The sequence below is a fragment of the Dermacentor albipictus genome, chromosome 7 (assembly GCF_038994185.2).
Source record: "Dermacentor albipictus isolate Rhodes 1998 colony chromosome 7, USDA_Dalb.pri_finalv2, whole genome shotgun sequence".
Classification (NCBI taxonomy): domain Eukaryota; kingdom Metazoa; phylum Arthropoda; class Arachnida; order Ixodida; family Ixodidae; genus Dermacentor; species Dermacentor albipictus.
The window spans coordinates 96,550,433-96,573,774 of NC_091827.1; the positions used below are offsets into that span (position 1 = coordinate 96,550,433).

At 45.2% G+C, this 23,342-nt stretch overlaps 2 long non-coding RNA genes across 3 annotated transcripts in view; one reads left to right on the forward strand and one right to left on the reverse strand.

Moving 5' to 3' along the window:
• Window positions 1–23,342, forward strand: part of LOC139048101 (uncharacterized) — a 187,644-nt gene that overhangs the window by 7,072 nt on the left and 157,230 nt on the right. The window lies entirely within an intron of this gene.
• Window positions 8,369–23,342, reverse strand: part of LOC135897110 (uncharacterized) — an 81,966-nt gene continuing 66,992 nt past the window's right edge. The window contains exons 6-7 of one of the 2 annotated variants that reach the window (XR_011507501.1): window positions 8,875–9,123; window positions 8,369–8,779 (exon numbers count right to left, since the gene is read on the reverse strand). This is a non-coding gene — a long non-coding RNA (uncharacterized lncRNA). The other variant, XR_011507500.1, reaches the window with a different exon arrangement.

The following is a 23,342-nucleotide window of genomic DNA, read 5'->3' on the forward strand; positions in this document are numbered from 1 at the left end:
CCACCAATAGGTGTACTGAAAAAAAAGTTAAGCATAAAACCCACAACTCTTGAACTTTTGCTGCCTGCCGATGAAGCTCAGTTGCTTGAGGAGAGCGACCCAACATTTTAGAAAACAAAGATCAAATGCTGAAATGCCAGCTCGGTAGATGGGCGTCTCTTGTTTCTCTTTCTCACGGGCACATTTTCGTACGCTTTGCAGGGGCTCTTGAAAATTTCGCTCTCTGAAAAGAGAATATAAATAGCGCACAGCGAAGCGTTCTATACGAATGTGGCCAATCATGAAATCCTCCGCAGGGTCGTCTACGTGGACATGCGTTTGGTGTACACCCACACCACGTACCTGAGAACATGAGGGCTGCGCCCTCACGCTTGTAGCCGTGCGCGGCTTAGCTGTGTCTTGGGAAAAGGGGATCCTGAAGGTTGAGCCGGTGCTGGGTGTACGGCCCTTTAATGTCCTCCGACGGAGGCAACACACCTTTTTGGCCTCTGCTTCACATTGACGGCACCTGCAGACCCACCCACCTGGAGGAATCTCAGCAGTCCTTTTTTTCCTGTTCTGGCTAATTCAAATTCAAATTCTTTATTTTTCCATGAAAATGCAAAAAAAGTGTGTCCAGTACTGTTTGGACCCGTAGCCGTAGGCTAGTTATGGGTCCAAGAAATGAAATTACATAATGCAGACACTTGTCGCATAAACAATAAAAACTTGGAAAAGTGGAGAGGGGAGATATATACATAATACATATGACAAAAATTAGGCATAGCAAGAAACAGTTGATTCAATTCGAAAACATCGTGCACGCTATATATAATAAATGAAGTGTAAACAGTCCGATACATGTCTTGTAACTTGTTTAAAGCATGCGCTGAAAGAATTTTTTAGCTGTAAGTGCAAAATTTGGAGCGTATTTTACTTCTTGTGGAAGAGTGTTCCATATCTGAACACCAGTGAATGATAGCCGTCGTTCTCCATAAACGTTGTGCGTGGGAGGTAGATTAAAGTTGCCTAATAGTACATTTCTGGTAGTACGCGATGATGTATGAAAGAGGGACATATGGAAGGGGTAGTTGTTTCTTACTATACTGTTTACGACAGTTGCTGTTTTTAGGAGGCGTAGTGAATCGAAGGGTAATATGCGTAGATCGTGGAATAATGGGTTGCTGGGGTGATCCTGCTTAGATTGCGTTATTATTCGTAATGATCGTTTCTGCAATTTTCTGATTGGCTGGAGATGACTATTGTAGGTCCATCCCCATGATTCCAGACAGTATGATAGATGACTGTGGATAAAGGAGAAATATAAAATACGTAATGCGCTTGTGTCAAAAAAGTCACGTGCTTGAAGCAGTTTATCACATCCCGATGCCACCTTCGCCCCAACTGCTAATAAATGGTCTTGCCAGTGAAGGTTACTATCAAAGATTACGCCAAGACATTTAAAACACGGGGTATATTCTAGCACAGAGTTGTCAATGCTAATGTTTACAGAGTTGGCATCTACTTGTTTTCTGCGGGAGTGAAATATAGTATATTTTGTTTTCTTGAGATTTACAGTAAGCTTGTTGGCTGTAAACCATTTAGAGACGTTTTCCAAATCTACGTTTGCTTTCGGCTGTATTTCCTCGATGCTATTGCCCCCCGCAGGGGCGTCTGCGCAAGCAGGCGTTTGGTGTGTTGCGACACCACGTACCCGAGCACACGAGGCTTGGACCCTCCCGCGCGTAGCCGTGCGCGGCTTGGCCGTGTCCGGGGAAAAGGGGATCCTGGGGGTTGAGCCAATGCCGGGTGTTTGGACCTTTACGGCCCCTCGGCGGCGGCAACACACCCCTTTGGCCTCGGCTTCACGTAGACGGCACCCCCGGACTGACCCACCCGGGGGAAATCGGTAGTTGCCTTTTCCTGTCTCTCTCTACCTACAACCTTCGTCTTTTCCTTACTTTCCACCTTTCCTGTCTCCTTCTCATTTCTTTATTACTTCCGACCTTCCTGGCAGCAAGGGTTAATCATGTGTGAGTAGCCAACCTTGGTTATATCATATTAGGTTATAGCGGCAACGTACAGCTGGCGTTTGCAGGCCCTGTTTTCCAGGCCCTGCAGCGTCCCCTTGTTGGACTCCATGGTGGGTGGCTGGCGTAGCTGCCGAAATTTCACATATATTTATGGATAGCTATTTTCCTGCATTCCCTGATCGCCGTCAGAAAAGAGGGCGCACCGATGAAGTTTTTCAGTTTTTCGGACGCCAAGTCCACAACTTCCCACGTTTCCATGTAGTTCACTCGGAAAAACCTGGCAAACCAGTGCGCACTATTTCACCGTTCCTTGTATCAAAGACTTTGACTGATGTTTTTGGAGCCGGATATAAGGCGACCAGGATGGCAAGCGGTGATCTCCTCCTTGAGCTCCGCGATAAGAAACAATACGAGCAACTGTCTAAGCTTGTGTCATTTGGGGATAACCAACTAACAGTAACCCCGCACCGTACTATGAACACCACCCGGGGCGTTGTCTCGGACGATGATTTGCTGGAGCTCACTGAGGCTGAGCTCTTGGAGGGCTTCAGTGAACAAAATGTTATAGATGTCAAAAGAATTAAGATAAGGCGAGATGGAAAAGAAATCCAAACGAAACACTTGATAATCACCTTCGGTTCGAGTGTCCTGCCCGAGTCAATCGAGGCAGGATACATTAAGCTCCGTGTTAGGCCATACGTGCCAAACCCCCTGAGATGTTTCAAATGCCAACGTTTTGGCCACAGCTCGCAGAGCTGCCGAGGCCGCCAAACGTGTGCAAAATGCAGTGCCCATGAACACACGTCTGAAGCTTGCACGAACTCTTTGCATTGTGTAAACTGTGATGGAGAGCACGCCGCGTACTCGCGGTCGTGCCCATCTTGGAAAAAAGAAAAAGAAATTGTCACGATCAAAGTGAAAGAAAATATATCATTCAAGGAGGCACGTAGGCGGGTGGCATACCTGCCTAAGAACACATTTGCCGAAGTGGCGCGTCAGGGGGCAGCGCCACAACGGCCTCCGGCGGCTGTCCGACCCACACTCAGTGAGGCGGCAGTGACGCCATCCGCCCCCTCGGCGGCTGCAGCTAACGCTGCTACGCCAACACAGCAGACGGGGCCATCGATCCCGAAGGTGGGCGCAGCCGAGGCTGCCCCAACCTCCCCGGCCCCATCCAGCGCTGGCAACAGCCGGCACAGCCAGACCCGTCAGGGAGCCCCATCGACCTCCGGTCTGGTGGGCGCAGGGATCTTGCCTTCCGAGGCAGGACCCTCACAGAAAACTCGCTCGCAAGAGCATGTGTCCAGCGCCTCCCAAGAGGCAATGGACACTACAAGTGTCCTCACGGCGCGCCAAGCGCCTAAGGAGCGGCGAGGCTCCCTCGAACGCTCCAGAAAGGGCAAAACCCCGATTACAGGGCCTCGAAAGAGCTCTGTAATCTAAGACATCTTTCAGTTTCCGTACACACAGCACCAACTTACTTTAAATATGGATACACAAATCATACAGTGGAACGTCAGAGGTCTTTTTAGGAACCTTGATGATGTGCAAGAGATTTTACACAAACACAATCCAAAAGTGCTGTGTCTACAGGAAACACACCTGAAATCACAACACACAAACTTTCTTCGACAGCATGTTACTTTTCGCAAAGATCGCGATGATGCAATCGCATCATCGGGAGGTGTTGCGATTGTAATCCAAAAGAGCATAGCATGTCAACATTTACAGCTACGAACGGCCCTTGAAGCAGTGGCGGTTCGAATTGTTTTGCTAAACAAACTTATCACTATTTGCTCGATTTATATACCTCCACACTACAAACTAAGCAAACATGAATTTCAGTCCTTCATAGATGAATTGCCAGAACCGTACGTTGTACTTGGGGATTTCAATGCGCACAACAGCCTGTGGGGCGACTCTCGTATAGATGCGCGAGGTCGTCTTGTTGAACAGTTCCTCCTCTCTTCTGGTGTATGCCTGCTGAATAAGAAGGCACCCACATATTATTCTCTCGCCAACCGAACATTTTCATCAATTGACCTCAGCCTAGTTTCCCCATGTATATTGCCTGAACTCGAATGGGAAGTTATGAAAAATCCTTACGGGAGCGACCACTTCCCCATACTAATAAGAACATCTAAAGAAAACGAATATCCTCCACAAGCTCCTAGGTGGAAGATAGACACAGCCGACTGGCAGAAATTTCGAACTCTCTCTAGCATCTCATGGGCTGACCTATCTTCTTTAGAAATTGATGCTGCTGTGGATTATCTTACAGCATTCATAATAGATGCCGCATCACATTGCATACCCGAAGTAATTGGTTTGGCATGCAAACCACGTGTACCGTGGTGGAACAGCGAATGCCGAACCGCCCGTAAGAATCAGAACAAGGCGTGGGGGTTGCTGCGAGCTTCTCCCACCGCTGAGAATCTTGTCAATTTAAAAAAAATAAAATCCCAAGGTAGGAGAGCCCGCCGGCAGGCCAGAAGAGAAAGCTGGCACAAGTTTTTATCGAGTATTAACTCGTTCAGAGATGAGGCCAAAGCCTGGAACAGGGTTAATAGGATTCGAGGGCGGCAAACATATTCACTCCCTCTAGTAAATACACAGGGCGATACACTGAAAGATCAGGCCGACTCACTTGGGGAGCACTTTGAGAGTGTATCAAGCTCAAAACATTATTCGCAATCCTTCCGAAAATATAAACAAATAGAAGAATGCAAGCCACTCAACAATAAATACCGACAGAATCAACCGTACAATTGCCCTTTTAGTATTGCCGAATTGAAAGCTGCCTTGAGCGCATGCAAAAGCTCCTCACCGGGATCCGATAGAATCATGTATGAAATGCTCAAAAACTTACACAATGACACGCAAGAAACACTACTTACACTTTTCAACACTATGTGGGACGCAGGGTACCTTCCAACGGCATGGAAAGAAGCCGTTGTGGTCCCTGTTTTGAAACAAGGCAAAGACCCTTCTTCAGTGGCAAGTTACCGCCCGATAGCCCTCACAAGCTGCATGTGTAAGGTATTTGAAAAAATGATAAATCGGCGACTCATCCATTTCCTTGAACAAAACAAAATGCTTGATCCCTTTCATTGTGGCTTCCGAGAAGGGCGCTGCACAACCGACCATCTTGTACGTATTGAAGGACATATTCGTGACGCGTTTGTACACAAACAGTTCTTATCGATATTCCTCGATATGGAGAAGACGTACGATATGACCTGGCGCTACGGAATCTTGAAAGATTTGTCAGAAATGGGCATTCATGGTAATATGCTAAACATAATAAAAAGCTACTTGTCCAATCGTACCTTCCGGGTGAAAGTAGGCAATGTGCTGTCACGTCCTTTTGCACAAGAAACCGGTGTACCCCAGGGTGGCGTGCTCAGTTGCACACTCTTTATTGTTAAGATGACAACACTTCGTGCTTCCTTACCACCGGCCATTTTGTATTCCGTCTATGTGGACGACATTCAAATCGGTTTCAAATCCTGTAATCTCGCAGTGTGCGAGAGACAGGTACAGCATGGTTTGAACAAGGTGTCAGGGTGGGCAGAGAAAAATGGATTCAAAATCAATCCTCATAAGAGTTCTTGTGTTTTGTTCACAAGGAAGAGAGGCCTAGTTCCGGATCCCTGCTTGGAAGTGTGTGGACAACAGATACCTGTAAACAAAGAACATAAATTTCTAGGTGTCATACTTGACTACAGACTCACTTTCGTCCCCCACATTAAACATCTTAAAGAAAAATGTCTGAAAACAATGAACATAATGAAACTTCTTTCCCAGACTACGTGGGGTAGTGACAGGAAGTGTTTAATGAATCTATATAAAAGCCTCATTCGATCACGACTAGACTACGGTGCCGTCATTTATCACTCTGCCACCCCGAGCGCACTAAAGATGCTAGACCCTGTTCACCATCTGGGTATCCGTTTAGCCACAGGAGCTTTCAGAACGAGTCCCGTACAAAGTTTATATGCAGAATCGAATGAGTGGTCACTTCATATCCAGAGAACATACATCAGCCAAAGATATTTTTTGAAAGTCCACTCTAATCCCGAACATCTCTGTTTTAACACCATTAATGATATGACATATGCTACACTATTTCGTAATCGTCCTTCCGTAAGACAGCCTTTCTCGCTGCGTGTGAGGGAGCTTAGTCATGAAATGCATGTTCCAATCCTCGAACTTCGCCTAATGCATCCAGCCAAGCTGCTACCTCCTTGGGAGTGGCAGTTGATACAATGCGATACATCTTTCATGGAAGTTACAAAAAACGCTCCAGAGATTGAAATCCAGATGCATTTCCGGGAACTCCAGCACAAACACTCCTGCACGGAGTTCTACACAGACGCATCGAAGTCACACGACGGGGTGTCCTATGCAGCCGTCGGGCCATCCTTCTCGGAAACCGATGTACTGCATGCGGAAACTAGTATCTTTACGGCTGAGGCTTACGCACTATTGTCGGCTGTGAAGCATATAAGGAAATCAAAACTCCAGAAAGCAGTCATATATACGGATTCCCTTAGTGTTGTGAAGGCCTTGATGGCTTTCTCTAACCACAAAAATCCAGTAATTAACGAACTTTATTCTGCTCTGTGTAAAGCGTATATAGGTAATCAGCATGTCATCATATGCTGGGTGACAGGTCATAGGGGCATCGAAGGTAACGTTCTTGCGGACCAGATGGCCACGTCAGTTACATCGCATTCTGCTAATCCCACCGCTGCAGTTCCTGTCACAGACCTGAAGCCCTTCTTACGGAGGAAACTACGGAACCAGTGGCAACGGCTATGGGACGCGGAAACAAATAATAAGCTCCACGTGATAAAGCCACAGTTAGGATTCTGGCCTTCAGTAACAAAATCACGCCGGACAGATGTCCTATTCTGTCGTCTAAGAATAGGACACACATTTGGGCCACATAACTTTTTACTCACCGGAAACGAGCCTTCAACCTGTGGTAGATGCGGGGAGAGGCTGACCGTCCTCCACGTCCTCCTGGAGTGTCGGGAAGCCGAACATGAAAGAAAGAAGCATTTTCCCTTAGCATACCGGCAGCGCATCCCCCTTCATCCAGTAATGTTACTAGGCCCAGAACCGCTGTTTGACTCCAGCGCAGTCCTGGGCTTCCTGAAAGATGTTGTATTACATGTTATAAACCCCACACACTCGTAGCGTCTCCTCTTTCCAGAGGATGCCGCTGTGATAATTTCTTTTATGTAGCACATGCCTCTAGGCCCTTGTGTCTCAAGGGCTCTAACGAGGCAGTGGTGCTCTAGTGAATTTTAGAATCTTATATATTTTCTATTTTGCATCATTCTTTTACGATGGATTTTAATGTACACAGTATCCGTCATTAGTCATCGCCATAATTTTATAGCTCGCAGATTTTACGCACTTTACAGCGATTATTTTTAGGCCACTTTACAGCCAAGTCACATCTCCCATATTACATCGTTAACACTACCACTTGTCATGGCGCTCTTTGGCCAAACCTGGCCCTTGCGCCATAAAACACTACACATCATCATCATCGATGCTATTGCCTGTAATTATTATAGCAGTGTCGTCTGCATACGTCAGCATTTCTCCGAATTTTAAGACACGTGGAAGGTCGGAAACGTGTATAGAAAAAAGTATGGGTCCCAAAACAGACCCTTGGGGCACGCCTGCATGAATACGTTGTGGTGACGATGAGACATCATTTATGACGACTATCTGATGACGTTCATTGAAGTAGCTAGAGAACAAATCGAAAATCCGTTCCCGAAAACCGTAGTGCTTTAGCTTGTACAAAAGGATGGAATGGTTGACCGTATCGAAAGCCTTCTTTAAATCTAGAAAGACTACAGCTGCAAGTTTGTTGTCATTTAACGTACCCGAGCACATGGGGGTTGGACCCTCCCGCGTGTAGCCGTGCGCGGCTTAGCCGTGTCTGGGGAAAAGGGGATCCTGGGGGTTGAGCCGATGCCGGGTGTTTGGACCTTTAAGGCCCCCCGGCAGAGGCAACACACCCCTTTGGCCTCTGCTTCACATAGACGGCACCCCCGGACTGACCCACCCGGGGGAAATCGGCAGTCGCCTTTTCCTGTCTCCCTCTTCGCACACCTTCGTCTTTCCCTCTCACTTTTAGTCTTTCCTGTCTTCTTTTTCTTCTGATAACTTCCAATATTCCTGGCGGCGAGGGTTAACCTGGTGTGCTATGACCTACCTTGGTTATAACATATGTGGTTATAGCGACGATGTACAGTTGGCATGGTAGGGTTTGCTTCACCGCATACCCTGCCGTGTCCCCTGGTTGGGCTCGGTGGTGGGTGACTGGCATCGACGCTGAATACACAATACATTTCATGGGAACTTCCAACCCCTTCTGTACCGATCGTCCCTCTAAAAGGGGGCGCACCGATGCTACGTTTCAGTTTTTTCTAAAAGGCACTCAGACTTTCCCTAAATTTCATGTTGTCCACAGTGACAAACCCGACAAGAAAGCAAGAACTATTTCACCATTCGTTGTCGCGAAGCATCTCGCAGAGACCATTGGAGGCGGCTATAAGATCACCAAGCTGGCCAGTGGGGACCTATTACTAGAACTAAAAGACAAAGCACAACACGACAAGCTAACAAACCTTGTACAACTTGGAGACATCCCTGTCAGTGTGACAGCACACCGAACCATGAATACAGCCAAAGGCGTAATCTCTGACATAGACTTGATGGACTTGACCGATGAAGAACTCCTAGAAGGATGGAAGGATGAAAACGTAATAAGTGTACAAAGAATAAAAATTAGACGTGACAACAAGGAACTGCCAACTAAGCACCTGATTATTACCTTTGGCTCTAGCACACTACCAGAGACATTAGAAACTGGATATACCAAACTCAGAGTACGACCATACATCCCAAACCCTCGACGATGTTTTAAATGCCAGAGGTTTGGTCATGCTTCTCAGAGCTGCCGAGGGCGGCTAACATGTGCGAAATGCGGCACCAATGATCACTCTGCAGATGACTGTAAGGCTGAGCCCCGTTGTAGTAATTGTAACGGTGGCCACCCTGCATATTCTCGATCATGCGCAGTCTGGAAAAAAGAAAAAGAAATAATTACGATAAAGGTAAAAGAAAACATAACTTTCAGAGAAGCAAGACAGCGCATATCACCAACATTTGCACAGAACACATCTTTCGCCGAAGTGGTACGTAGGGGGGGCAGTACCACAACGGCACTTGGCGGACGCCAGCGCCACGCATAGCGAGCGTGCGGCAACGCCACCCGCCCCCACGGTGGGAGCAGCGAAGGCTGCCCTACCTCTCCCGAAATTATCCACAGTGGAGGCCTCTGCTGGTGCTGGCACCAGTCAGCCCAGCTCCGAGGTCAAGACAAGCCCACCAACCACCAGGACGGTGGGCTCCAAGGCCTTGTCTTTAGAGACAAGGCCTTCGCGGAAAACTCACCGCTCGCAAGAGCGCGTGTCCAGTGCCTCTCAAGAGGCTATGGACACAACACCCAGTCAGAAGGCGCAGTTGACGCCTAAGGAGCGGCGCGACTTTGTCGACCGCTCCAGGAAAGAGAAAACTCCAATTACAGGGCCTCAAAAGGGCGCTGTAAGCTAAATCAAATCCATTCTCCTTGACACATAGCACAACATTTATGTTAATATGGATACACTAATTATTCAGTGGAATATCAGAGGCCTGCTTTGCAACCTCGACGATGTCCAAGAAATCCTTAAAGAACAAACTCCAAAAGTGCTGTGTGTCCAGGAGACTCACTTGAAATCTAATCATAAAAACTTCCTACGTCAGTATGTTATTTTTCGGAAGGATCGCGATGATGCCCTCGCATCATCCGGCGGCGTAGCCATCATAGCTGACAAATCTATAGCCTGTCAACACCTACGGCTACGAACACCCCTTGAGGCAGTGGCCGTTCGTGCTGTACTTTTAAATAAACTGATAACCATTTGCTCTTTATACATACCTACGCATTTTCAGCTTCACAAACAAGAATTCCAAACATTAATAGATCAGTTACCCGAACCATATCTTGTGCTTGGAGATTTAAATGCACACAGCAACCTATGGGGCGACTCGCGCTGCGACGCGAGAGGTCGCCTGATTGAACAATTCCTTTTTTCTTCAGGGGCATGTCTTTTGAATGGGAAGGAGCCCACGTATTACAATCTGGCAAACAAAACATACTCCTCAATAGATCTTAGCATTGCATCTCCAACTCTTCTACCCCACTTTAAATGGAAAGTTATTAAAAACCCTTACGGGAGTGACCATTTCCCTGTGGTTCTAAGCGCACCAATGTCTAATGAATGCCTTCCACAACTACCTCGATGGAGAACTGACTCAGCTGACTGGGAAAAGTTCAAAAATCTTGCTACTTTATCCTGGGACGACATGTTTGCTTTAAGCATAGACGCTGCGGTTGAATATTTCATGGTTTTTCTCGTTGACATCTCCTCCAAATGTATCCCTGTAACAAGTGGATTGTCCACAAAACGCCGTCTTCCGTGGTGGAACGATGAGTGTCGAAAAGCGCGAAAGAAGCAAAACAAGGCATGGGCTTTACTTCGGGATTCTCCGACAGCAGAAAATCTAGTTAATTTCAAGCAGGTCAAATCCCAGGGTCGGAGAACGCGGCGACAAGCTAGAAGAGAGAGTTGGAGAAAGTATATATCGGGAATTAACTCATACACTGATGAAAAAAAGGTTTGGAATAGAGTGAATAGAATAAACGGTCGACAGCTTTACTCGTTACCTTTGGTGAATACTCAAGGCGACAGCATGGAAGACCAGGCAAACTTTCTCGGTGCACATTTCGAACAGATATCCAGCTCGTCGCACTATTCTGAAACATTCCAAAGGTACAAAAAGCAAATAGAAGGAAAACCACTAGACCGGAAAAGCACAAAATGCGAGGCATACAATAGACCTTTTTGCATGGCAGAGCTTCAGGCAGCCCTAAACAGCTGCAACAAATCTGCCCCCGGTTCTGACCGCATCTTATATGAAATGCTAAAACATCTGCCGCCTGAAACACAAAAAACGCTTCTTTGGCTTTACAATTCTATATGGTCGTCCGGCCACATTCCCTCTGCTTGGAAAGAGGCCATCATAATTCCTATATTGAAATCGGGTAAGGACCCTTCTTTGGCAAATAGTTATAGGCCTATAGCATTAACGAGCTGCTTATGCAAAGTTTTTGAGAAGATGGTAAACAGTCGCCTGGTACATTATCTAGAAATTAACAAGAAATTAGATCCATATCAATGTGGCTTTAGAGAAGGCAGATCGACGACAGATCAGCTTGTACACATGGAAATGTACATCAGGGAAGCATTTGTCCACAAACAGCTAGTGTTATCAGTGTTTCTTGACATGGAGAAGGCATATGATACTACGTGGCGCTTCGGGATCCTTCGGGATCTTTCTGCAATGGGCATTCGCGGCAACCTGCTAAGAATAATTGAAAGCTATCTCTCTGACAGGACATTTCGAGTTAGAGTTGGCAACGTACAGTCTCGACCATTTTTGCAGGAGACAGGTGTACCGCAGGGTGGAGTACTGAGCTGTACGTTATTTATTGTTAAAATGAACTCCCTCCACACCGTATTGCCTCGCACACTCTTCTACTCCGTCTATGTGGACGATGTACAAATAGGGTTCAGGTCATGCAATGCTAGCATTTGCGAGAGGCAGCTACAACTTGGCTTGAATAGACTCTCAAGGTGGGCGGACGAGAATGGTTTTAAGTTGAACCCCCAAAAAAGCACATGTGTCTTATTTTCAAACAGGAGAGGTGTACTGCCACAACCAGACATTAACCTTAATGGAGAAAGACTAACTGTTAGTCATGAACACAAATTCTTAGGTATTATCCTGGACACAAAGCTTAACTTCATTCCCCACTTAAAATATCTTAAAGAAAAATGCCTGAAGACCATGAACCTCCTCAAGCTGCTCTCTCGAACAACTTGGGGCAGTGACAGGAAGTGTCTCCTTAGCCTGTACAAGAGTCTCGTACAATCACGCCTCGACTACGGAGCCGTGGTGTACCACTCCGCAACTGAGAGTGCGCTAAAGATTCTCGACCCAGTCCACAACCTCGGTATACGACTGGCAACAGGCGCCTTCAGAACGAGCCCTGTTGAAAGTCTCTACGTTGAGTCCAACGAATGGTCCTTACATCTGCGAAGAATATTCTTAAGTTTATCATACTATTCTAAGATAACATCAGACACCGAACATCCATGCCATTCCATTGTTAGCGACCTGCGCGCTGCCAGACTTTACAGTAACCGCTCACGTATTCGAAACCCTTTGAGCCTACGCTTGGAAGCAATGGTAGACGAAACAGACATCCATGTCCCAGAAAATATCCTGCCTCCCACTCGCCTTCCACCGCCTTGGGAATGGCAGACCATGGAGTGCGATATCTCGTTTGTCGAAATAACAAAACAAGCACCTGAGGCACACATACGATCACACTTCCTCGAACTCCAAGCGAAGTACTGCTGTGCCGAATATTATACAGATGCTTCCAGGTCATCTGCTGGTGTTGCGTATGGAGCTCTTGGGCCATTTTTTTCCACCTCGGATTCTCTAAATCCTAACACAAGTATTTTCACGGCTGAGGCGTACGCGATACTCTCAGCTGTAAAACATATCAGACAAAGTAATCTCAATAAGGCCATCATTTTCACAGATTCATTAAGCGTAGTAAGAGCCTTAATGAGTTTAGGAAAACATAAGAACCCTGTTTTTAATGAACTATACACACAACTATGCCTAGCATTAATGTACAACCAGAACATCATCCTATGTTGGGTACCTGGCCATAGGGGCATAAAAGGCAATGTAGCTGCTGACGAAAGTGCAGCGTCAGTCACCTTTAATGAAACGGATATGAATAAACCTATATCAGCAAAAGAACTTAAGCCCTTCTTACGCAACAAACTGAGGAAGTACTGGCAGGACCAATGGGATAATGCAGTATTGAATAAGCTACACGTTATTAAGCCAAAATTAGGGAACTGGATAACTGAAAGAACCACAAGACATAAGGAAGTGCTTCTGTGTAGATTAAGAATAGGACATACGTACGCCACTCACTCCTACCTTTTGACGGGAAGCGAACCTCCGACATGTAGCAAATGTGGCAACAGGCTTACAGTTATTCATGTTCTTATCCAATGCACTAAAATAGAGGCAGAAAGAAAAAAGCACTTTCCCTCTGCTTATATCCAACACATACCGTTACATCCAGCATTTTTTCTTAGCAATGAACCCCTTTTTACTTTTCAACACTATTCAACTTTATATTTGAAACTGACACCCTAAATGTGATTTGGCCAGGCTACTTGTAGCGCGGCCTCCACCTGGAGGTCGCAGCTGCAATGAAAACATTCTCTAGAGCACCTGCCTCCCAGTCCTTCATTTCAAGGCTTTGCTGAGGCACTAGTGCTACAGATTACATAATTTACTGACCATCCCCATCTTGTGAAACATCTGTTGTCATCGCAGAAACGATCAATCACAGTCATTTTTTATACTATGTATATACTTGTATTTTACGCACTTTAGAGTAAATAAATTTTAGGCCCTTTTACAGCCACATCGCACCACATGCATATACTCCGCTTTTTAGCGAATATTTTAGGCCACTATACAGCCGTGTTTCATTACTCCCCGCAATTAACACCCATATATCATTCAGAAGTACAGACCATCGACTTGGCGCTCTTTGGTCACATCTGGCCCTTGCGCCAAAAAACCTTAATCAATCAATTGTTGTCATTTAAAGCACTGTTTATAATGTGGGCTAAAGGCTGCACCGCTGATGAGGTTGAATGGTTTGGCCTAAAACCATGTTGCTGTGGGCAAATTATGTTATATTTGTGTATAAAGCTATTGATTCGATTCGCAAGGATTTTCTCGAAAAGTACATTAATGGTGCTGAGCACGGATATTGGTCGGTAACTAGAAGGGCTTGAGCGATCGCCGTCTTTGTATATTGGGACAACTCGGGCTGTCTTTAGTGACGTTGGGTACGTGGCGGTTGCAAGTGAGTGATTTAAGACGTGGCATAATATGGGACCCAGAACATGGATATTTTCTTTTAACATACGTACTGTAATTTCATCTATACCTGCAGCTTTATTACTATCCATGGTTGCTAATGTTGAGTGTATCTCGTTAAGTTCAATGTCATCCATACGAAAGGAGTTTGGGAGTGGGCTTGGTAACAAAGAATTTATATCTGTATTATTCATATTGGCACCTGAAGAAATTGCAACAGTAGTGAAATATGAATTAAAGCTGTTTACAACATTCTGATCAACCACGTCCGGAAACGTTTGTTTGTGTGGCTTGCCTACAACGCTATTCACGATTTCCCACAGTTTTTTTAGAGTTACCGGAGCTGTGTTCGATTAAACGTGTATAGTATTCTTTTTTTCGTGTACGCATAACTGCCACAGATTTATTGCGTACCTTTTTGTACTGACTCAAGTAATAGCTGTTGTCCTTATGTTGTTTCCATTTATGATACCAAAAGTCCTTCTGCTGCAATACTGCTAAAATCTGCTCCGTCATCCAGGGTGAGACGGGCAACTTATATGAGCGAACAGATGTTTGAATACTGCTGCTCGTTTTAACGCAAGTCAGGATGTCGATTAGATTGGAGAATTCTATGTCGACGTCATCGTGATATATGGTACTAGTGTCGATTAACTGGATATTCGATCTCAGCAAAGCGTAGTCAATCCTCGTACTTACTTTGGCGTGCGTTAATTTAGGTTTTATGACGTCTTTTACCGTTACATAGGTGGGGAGATGGTCTGAGATGGGTTGGTTGCATACCCCGGCATTAATATTGGAGGTTATATTAGTTAAAACATGATCAACGACAGTTGCGGATGTACTTGTTATTCTAGTGGGGACAGTGGTGAGATTTTTAAAATGAAAGGACTCTAGTAGATACGTGTAGTCACTATGGTTTGTATGACTGGTGTCTATGTTAACGTCACCACTAATTATAACCGGACCTTTGTGTCGTGACACTAGTGTAAAAAATATAGATTCAAGTTTTTGAAGAAATAAAGCTACAGGCGAATTGGGTGGGCGATATACTACACCTATGATAACAGAGTTGTCCAGTCTGATAAATAAGGCTTCGATATCAGATGTGCTGCAGGAGACATTGGGCAATGCTGAGTAGGTGCGACTGTTATGAACAAAAAGGGCTACACCACCACCACGCGAAAGTGAATCACGTGGATGGGAAATTGTGAGGTAATCAGAAATAACAACATCTTCACCTTTTTTGAGCCAAGTTTCAGATATTGCAATGACATCATAGTGTACTCATACTCCTGTACAGTCTTCGTCTCTCTCTCTCACTTTCTATTTTTCCTGTCTCCTACACACATCCTATTACTTCTGATATTCTGGGCGCCAACGTTTAACCTTGTGTAGGTAGCCAACCTTGGGTAAACCATATTTGCTTATTGCGATAACGTACAGCTGCCACTAGCAGGACGTGCTTTGCACTTTCTGTGGCGTCCCCTCGTTGGACTCCATGTTGGGTGGCTAGCATTACCGCGGAACGATGAAGGCTCTTCATGCAAAATTCCTTTTGGAGACTTTCTGATCGCGCTCACAAGTGATGGTGCACCGAAATATTTAAATATTGAGCCACCAAGGAGGAACCTTTCCCAAGTACCATGTGGTACACTCTTAAAAACCAGAAAAGACCGTGAGAGTCATATCAGCTTCCCTTGTCGCGAAATGTCTAAGTGATGCCACAGGCACAGATTACAAATCTACGAATCTAGCTGCTGGCGACCTTCTTTCATACCTGCAAGATAAGAAAATTGCCGCCCAAGCACTCCTTAGAGATGGTTAACCAGCGAAGCTGAAACGTGCGGCCCCAGTGTTTATCACTGGGTTAATCCAGACGGTTCATTAAACAACGGCTTGGTAAGCTGTATGATCTCGGTACGCAGTTGCTGCTTGTGCTCAGCTGCACGGGCCTGTTCTTGTGCCCGGGCTGCAGCATCGGCAAGGTGTAGATGAGCTTGTTCCCGGTCGGCTCGCGGCGTTTCTGATCGAAAGTTGCCTACTGCTCAGGAGAAAGTATGACGCGTGGACTACCCATTTCGGAGCCGGAGAACAGCTGTTGCGCGGGCACTCATCTGCTATGGAGAGCAATTACGTCACTACTGGTGCTGCCAATCGCGAGCGTCTTTTTTTTTCTCTCATGCGCATGGGGTTATGCCAGAGGACGTTTCGGCGTGCAGGCGGTAGACGGACTGGCGAATCCGCTATCTATATACAGCTTCGCTGTAAAAATATGATGGAAAGCTACACAACGTTGCCTCTCTCGGTAACATTTCAGTTAGCGTGACTCCACACAGAACTATGAACACCATCCTCGACGTTATTTCTGATGACGACCTGGTGGAGCTGACAGAGGCCGGACACTTGGAAGGTTGGAAAGAGCGAGATGTGATCAATTTCAAAGAAATCAAGACGAGGCGCGACGGGAAAGAAAGTCAGTCAAAGAACCTTATTATCATCTTCGGTTCAAGTCTGCTGCCCGAGACAATCGAGGCAGGGCATGCAAAGATCCGTGTCAGAGAGTATGTCACGCACCGTCTGCAATGCTTCAAATTCAAAGCGGTTCGGGCGCACTTCACAGAACTGCAGAGGCAGCCAAACTAATGCAAAATGCCGTGCTCACGAACACTCTTGAAAACTGTTAGAGCTCTCTACGCTGCCCGAACAGTAATGGGGAACATGCCGCATACTTATGGTCCTGCCCGTAATGGAAAATATAAAAAGAGAAATTGCGGCAATCAAAGTAAAGCAAAACATGTCATTCAGGGAAGCAGGTAGGCGGGTATTGTACCTGCCAAAGAACAGCTTTGCCCATGCGTTGCGTCAGGGGGCAGCTACACAACGGCTTCCGGCGGCTGTCAGGCGCACACGCAGTCAGCCGCCAGCGACGGCATCCGCCCCCCTTTGCGGCTGCAGCTAGTGCTGTTCCGCAGCCCCAGCAAAAGGGGTCGTCGACCTCCGGGCTAATTGGCTAAAAACTGTTGTCCGACTTGTCGACGCCTTCACGAGCCCATGTCCAGCGCTATGCAAGACGCGATGCATAAAGTTTCTCACTATAACACCTAGAGGAAAATCTAGCGCCACCGTCTATAAGAGTATCCTAAGGGGCGCCGTGCCGTTGTGGAATGGTGGTATGTGTGTATGCGAGGCTTGCGTCATCTGGGGTTGTAGGTTGCTTCGTCTAAAACGTGGCTATGGCTACAGAATTAACGCGTTCCTAAAGTAAAATCTTCATAAAATGTTTCCATTCACGCATAATACATCTTCAAATGAAGTTTACTCACGTACAATGCATAATAAAGCAAAGAAACGCAAGAAGAGACGACAACCATTTCCAAAGCGAGAACGAATCTTTTCGTCCAGTCCTCCAACTTCAGCGGCCCGCTGATATTTTTTTCCTTTCACATATTTGTACGTCCAATAACGATTAGTTCTCATAGTTTAACAAAACATGTGTTGTGCAATAATAAAGCCAAAACAGTTTTTTCATGCTGTTTTAGAAGATAGTGAATCATTGTGACCGACGGAACGGGGCATTCCGAGAAGGATGTCAATTCGAAGTCACAATATAGCGGCATTCCCATGCATACCACAGTGCATCAGCACCTGATTTCCCTCTAGGTAGTATAGTGAGACGCTCTATGAGGCGATGGACACATCACGCCAGCTCCTCAGGAGCGCCGCGAGTCTCTCAACTGCACCAAAAAAGAGACCCCCCGCCCCCCCCCCCCCATCACAGGGCCCGTAAAGGGCTCTGTAAGGTAACTTTCGTTTTAAAACACACGGCAGAAAGCTCTCGTATGATAGACACTCAACTAGTGCAGGGGAACGTTAGAGGTTTGCTTCACAATCTTGACGTTAAAGAGCTCGTTCGCAAATTAAGTCCCAAGGTATTGTGTGTTCAAGAAACACACCTCAAACATGCGGAAATGAATTTTCTTCCAGAGTACGCTATTTTTCTTAAAGACCGCAATGACTTTATCGTGTCATCCGGTGGTGTGGCTATCATAGGTAACAGAGGTTGTGCAGTCCGTGGGCTGTTGCCTGACAAACTAATCACTATGAGCTGTCTGTACAACCCCCTAAATTATCAACTGAACGAAAACGAATTTCAAAACTGCATACATGTGCTGGCGGTCCCATACATATTTATCGGAGATCTAAATGCACATAATATTTTCTGGGGATACTCGTGGCGAGGCTTGAGGTCGCCTCATTGAAAACTTTCTCTTTTCCTCAAGAGCATGTAAATTTTAAAAAAAGAAGCGAACGTACTACAGCATGGCACATAAAGCATATAATTCTATAGGTTAAGGCATATTGTCGATAACAGTAATGCCGTACCTGGAGTGGTCCGTGCTCAAGCGCCCCTTTGGGAACGACCACTTGCCAGGTATGTTAAGCTTAACAAAACAAGACGAATGCGCGCCACACGTTCCCAGATGGAAGGTTGACCCAGTTAACTGGAAACTTTTCCCAGAACTTACGCATTTAAGCCGAGATTATATTGCCTCTTTAATATAGACGATACTGTGGTGTGTATAACAGGCCTTATAATTGACCCCTTCACAATATGTATCCGTCCGACTAACGGACTGGCGAATAAACGTCGTATCCCGTGGTGGAATGAAGAATGTGCAAAAGCACGGAAAGACCCAAACGCAGCTTAGATGCACCTTCGCCATTTTCCAACTGCCGAAAACTTCATTACCTTTAAACAAACCTTGTCCCAGGGTAGAAGAACACGTCGACGTGCTAAAAGGGAGAGTTGGGAGAAGTACATCTCCTGTTTAAATTCTTACAAGGAAGGCACGAAAGTCTGTAATAGGGGGAATAAATTAATATACCGGCAGACATATCACCTACCCTTTGAAGACAGCCAAGGTGATTGCCTGGAAGATTAGTTGGACTGTTTAGCCGAACACTTTCAATATGTGTCGAGGGGATCGCACCATGCAGAAACTTTCCTGAGGCTCAAAGAAAGCGAAGAGCAGCAGCCCCCAATCGCAGAAGTTGAGCAAGTGAGGCTTACATTCGCCCATTTAGCTTAGCTGAACTTAACGTCTATCTCAGTTGATACAGCAACTTACCGCCATGCGGCTATCGCATTATGTATGATATGATGAGATACCTACATTCTAAAGCACTGAAAACACTTCTGTCTCTTTCCAATACCATGTTGACGTCTGAGTATATACAGTCCTCATAGAAAGAAGCCAAACTCTTCTCTCGACAATAAACAAGGCAAACACCCTTCCTTAGCCAGCAGCTGCAGACCAATAGCACTAGCAAGCTGTCTGTGCAAACTGGATGAAAGAAATGAAAAGGCGCTTAATCAGTTTTTTTGAAGATAGCAAAATACTAGACCCTTACCGTGTGGCTTCCGAGAAGGTTCGTCGACAACAGACCACCTTGTTCGCCTCGAGGGAGCATCAGAGATACTTTTGTACTTAAGGAGTTCTTACTTTCGGTATTTATAGGTATAGAGAAAGCGTAAGACGCGAAATGGCGCTTAGAGATTCTGTGAGATCCTTCGGCGATGGAGATTCATGGAAATTTGTTAAACACTGTCGCAAGCTACTAATCACAAATTTCGTGTACGACTGGACAGTGCTTTATCTCGAACATTCACCTAGAAGAGCGGCGTGCTGCAAGGGAGTGTGCTTAGTGGCACACTCTTTGTTGTAAAAATGAACTCCCTATACGGAGTCCATGGTGTAAAATATCTGCAGCGTAAAGCACTGAATTTACACCATTGACTAAAACTAACTCGCCCACATGGTCATTGTTGTCCACAATATATAGTGATTCCATGCACCATGTCTCATTAAATGTATGTCGATGATGTGCAGATAGGCGTGAAATCATTTAACATTACTATCTGCAAAGAACAGCTGCAGCTTGCACTAATCAAATCGTCTAAATAGGCGGATGTGAATGTGTTTAACATAAATGTCTCAAAAGTACGTGTATATTCTTTCTAAACGAAGAAGGCGTGACACCATTTCCAAATCTCATGACCAATCGATAGGAACTATCTGTGAGCAGTGAACACAATATCCTGCGAATAATTCTAGACTCTAAGCTTACCTTGAACCCCTAAGTTAAATATATGAAGGCAATATGTCTGAAGATGATGAACTTATTATAAATCCTGCCTTCGATAAGATGGGGTAGAGATCGAAAATACCTGCTGAACTTGTACACGAGCCTTGTCCACTCTCGCCTTGACTATGGTGCTATAATATATCGTTCTGCAACGCCAAGCGCACTAAAAATTCTAGAACCTGTGCACCACCTAGCTATCCGCCTAGCGACCGGTGCTTTAAGGACATGCCTTGTAAAAGCCTCCATGCAGAATGAAACGAGTGGTCACTACGGCTACAGTGGTCATATTGCAGCTTCACAATTACCTGAAAGTAAACTCGTTTCCTAAAAGTCCTCGTTACACAACTGTAAACGATGTGTCCTGTGTCATACTTTTTAATAACCGGCCCACAGCCCCGGAGCCCTTCTCACTGCGTGTTAGAAATCTCAGTGAAGAAATGTGTCTCCTACTTCTAGAACACCATCTAATGCTTCCAGCAAAACTGCTATCACTGTGGTGATGGCATCTCGCGGGTTGTGACATGTCGTTTTTCAAGTCAGCAAGCGTGCACATTCGAATGCACTTCCTTGCACTTGCTGTCCAGAGTTTCATACCGATGCATCGTAGTTACAAGTGGGCGTGTGTTATGGAGCAGTTAGTCCGTCCTTTTCGAAGTTTGGCAGTTTGCATTTGCCTACAACGATCATTACGGCTGAAGCCTAAACACTATAATCAGCTGTGAAGCACACCAAACAATTAAAACTAGAACAGGCAATTATGTTTACCGACTCTCGAAACGCTGTCAAGGTTTTATTATCCCTTATTATGCATAAAAATCGTTTAATTATTCATCTCTACACAATCTTGTGCGATATTTAAGCATGTAACGAACGTGTCCTAATATGCTGGGTGCCCAGGCACAGAGGCATCGAGGGCAATGTGTTTCTACTCTCCACGACTTGTATGTACATGCAGGCTCCTAGGCACTCGGCGCCGGAAATAAGGAGAAATAAGCGAGTAATGCGTCCCTGAAGAACAAGCAACAACGGACTTTATTTTTGTGTTCATCCAACGTGGTCCAGTCTATAGGGCTCGGTTGCGCGATCTCGCACAACTTCCCTTTCCCGCATACTCCGCGATAAGATTTTACCGAGTCAAAAAGGGGAAAGGCTGTCTGCCTGCTGCTGTGCGACCGTGAGGCCGCCATACATCATTTCTTTGCTGTTGACGAGAGGATGATTTGCTTGTAGTTGTGCACAGATAAATTCGAACTGTGAAACCCACTAGACAGCGAACGGAGAAAGCAGAAGTTGACTATTGTGTACTTTTTCTGCTAACCTTCAGCGTAAAGTATCGTTCCGCGCTTTCAGGCATAAACTTAGTGCTTCTAGTGAAAGACAAGAACGTTTGCACGTAAGGTGTCATTAGGATTCTTAGCCGTTTAATAGAGGATCTGGCCCTGTTAGAAAACGATAGCCTGGTTACATATTCAAGGCTAATTAACGGGTCTGTCTGGAAAGCCCCTTTGATAAATTTATCTCCTTCTATCAATCGGACGTGAGCACTGATGATTTAGGGAGTTTCTTTTATAATGCAGTTACTCATAGCATGGATCAATTTATTCCCAAGAACAATCAGAAGTGTGGGAAGACAATTTCTGCAATGAACCGAAATATTATTCAGGCAATACGAAAAATTAAAAGAAAATGGAAAGCATGTTCTTAAAATAGCCATAGAGATGACAAAACTTCAATTCGAAACATGAGCCAAGAATTGAAGGGGCTAATTAAGAAGTCAGAAGGCCGATTTTACATCGTAACATTGAGGACGTTTCTCTCAGAAAGACCAGCTAAGCTTTGGTGTTAGGTAAATCCGCCCACTAAGCAGTGCTGTTCTAATGATAAAATTAACGACGCTGAAAGGGAGGAACAATTTATTATTTTCTTCTGGTCTGTTTTAGCAAGGAATGATGGTGCAATGTGCAGCATTTCTCTGCCCACCCTCTCATCTCGAATTTTGAGATAAATGAGAAAGGTGTTCTAAACCTTTTGCTCAATATAAGCACTAAACAGAGCCCTGGACTAGACAATATTCCTACTGAAATCTTAGTGAGGTATGCTCAGTGGGCGTCTAATTTCCTTACAAAAATATCTAATTCCTGAGTAGTGAATGGTGAGGTCAGAAGCGATGAGGTCAGAAGGGCCTTGCAAGACACGAAACGGAGAAAATCGGCAGGAGAAGATGCACTAAGAGTCGGTTTAATCAAAGATGGCGTAGACATAACGCTTGCAAAACTGGTGGCTGTCTATATCAAGTGTCGATGAACTACAAGGGTGCCAGAAAACAGAATGAACGCAAAAATTATACTAATCTACAAAAATGGAAACGTTAAACAATTGAAAAATTATACGCCCCCTAGCTTACTTCGAGTATTATATAAATGTTTACCAAGATAACTTCCAATAGATTAAGAACAAAACAACTTTAGTCAAATAAAGGATCAGGTTGGCTTAAGTAAGCGATACTCTAAAATGGATCACACCCATGTCATTCAGATAATAGATATCAGCAGAGTACAAGAAGCCCCTATATATGGCTTTCATAGATTGCGAAAAAAGACATTTGATTCAGTAGAGATACCAGCTGTCATAGAGGCAATATGTAATCAAGGAGTATAAACCACTAACGCAAATATTTTGGAAAATATCTATAGATTCCACAGCTACCCTAATTCTGCTCAAAAAAATTAGGAAGATAGCTATAAACAAAGGGGTCAGATAAGGAGACACAATCTTTATTTACTATTCACTGCGGGCTTGGAAGAAGTATTCAACCTAATAAAGTTGGAAGGCTTAGGAGTAAGGATCGACAGCGAATATCCCAGCAGCCTTTTGTTTGCAGATGATATTGTTCTATTCAGGAATATTGCATACGAGTTACAACAGATGATTGAGCATTTTAGAGAGATGGTGTAAGAGTGGGGATGAACACAAATACACAGAAGACAACCATGAATAGGCGGGCAAAGGAACAAGAGCTTAGGATCATCAAAAAGTCTCTATGGAGCCCTGATCTTGAGA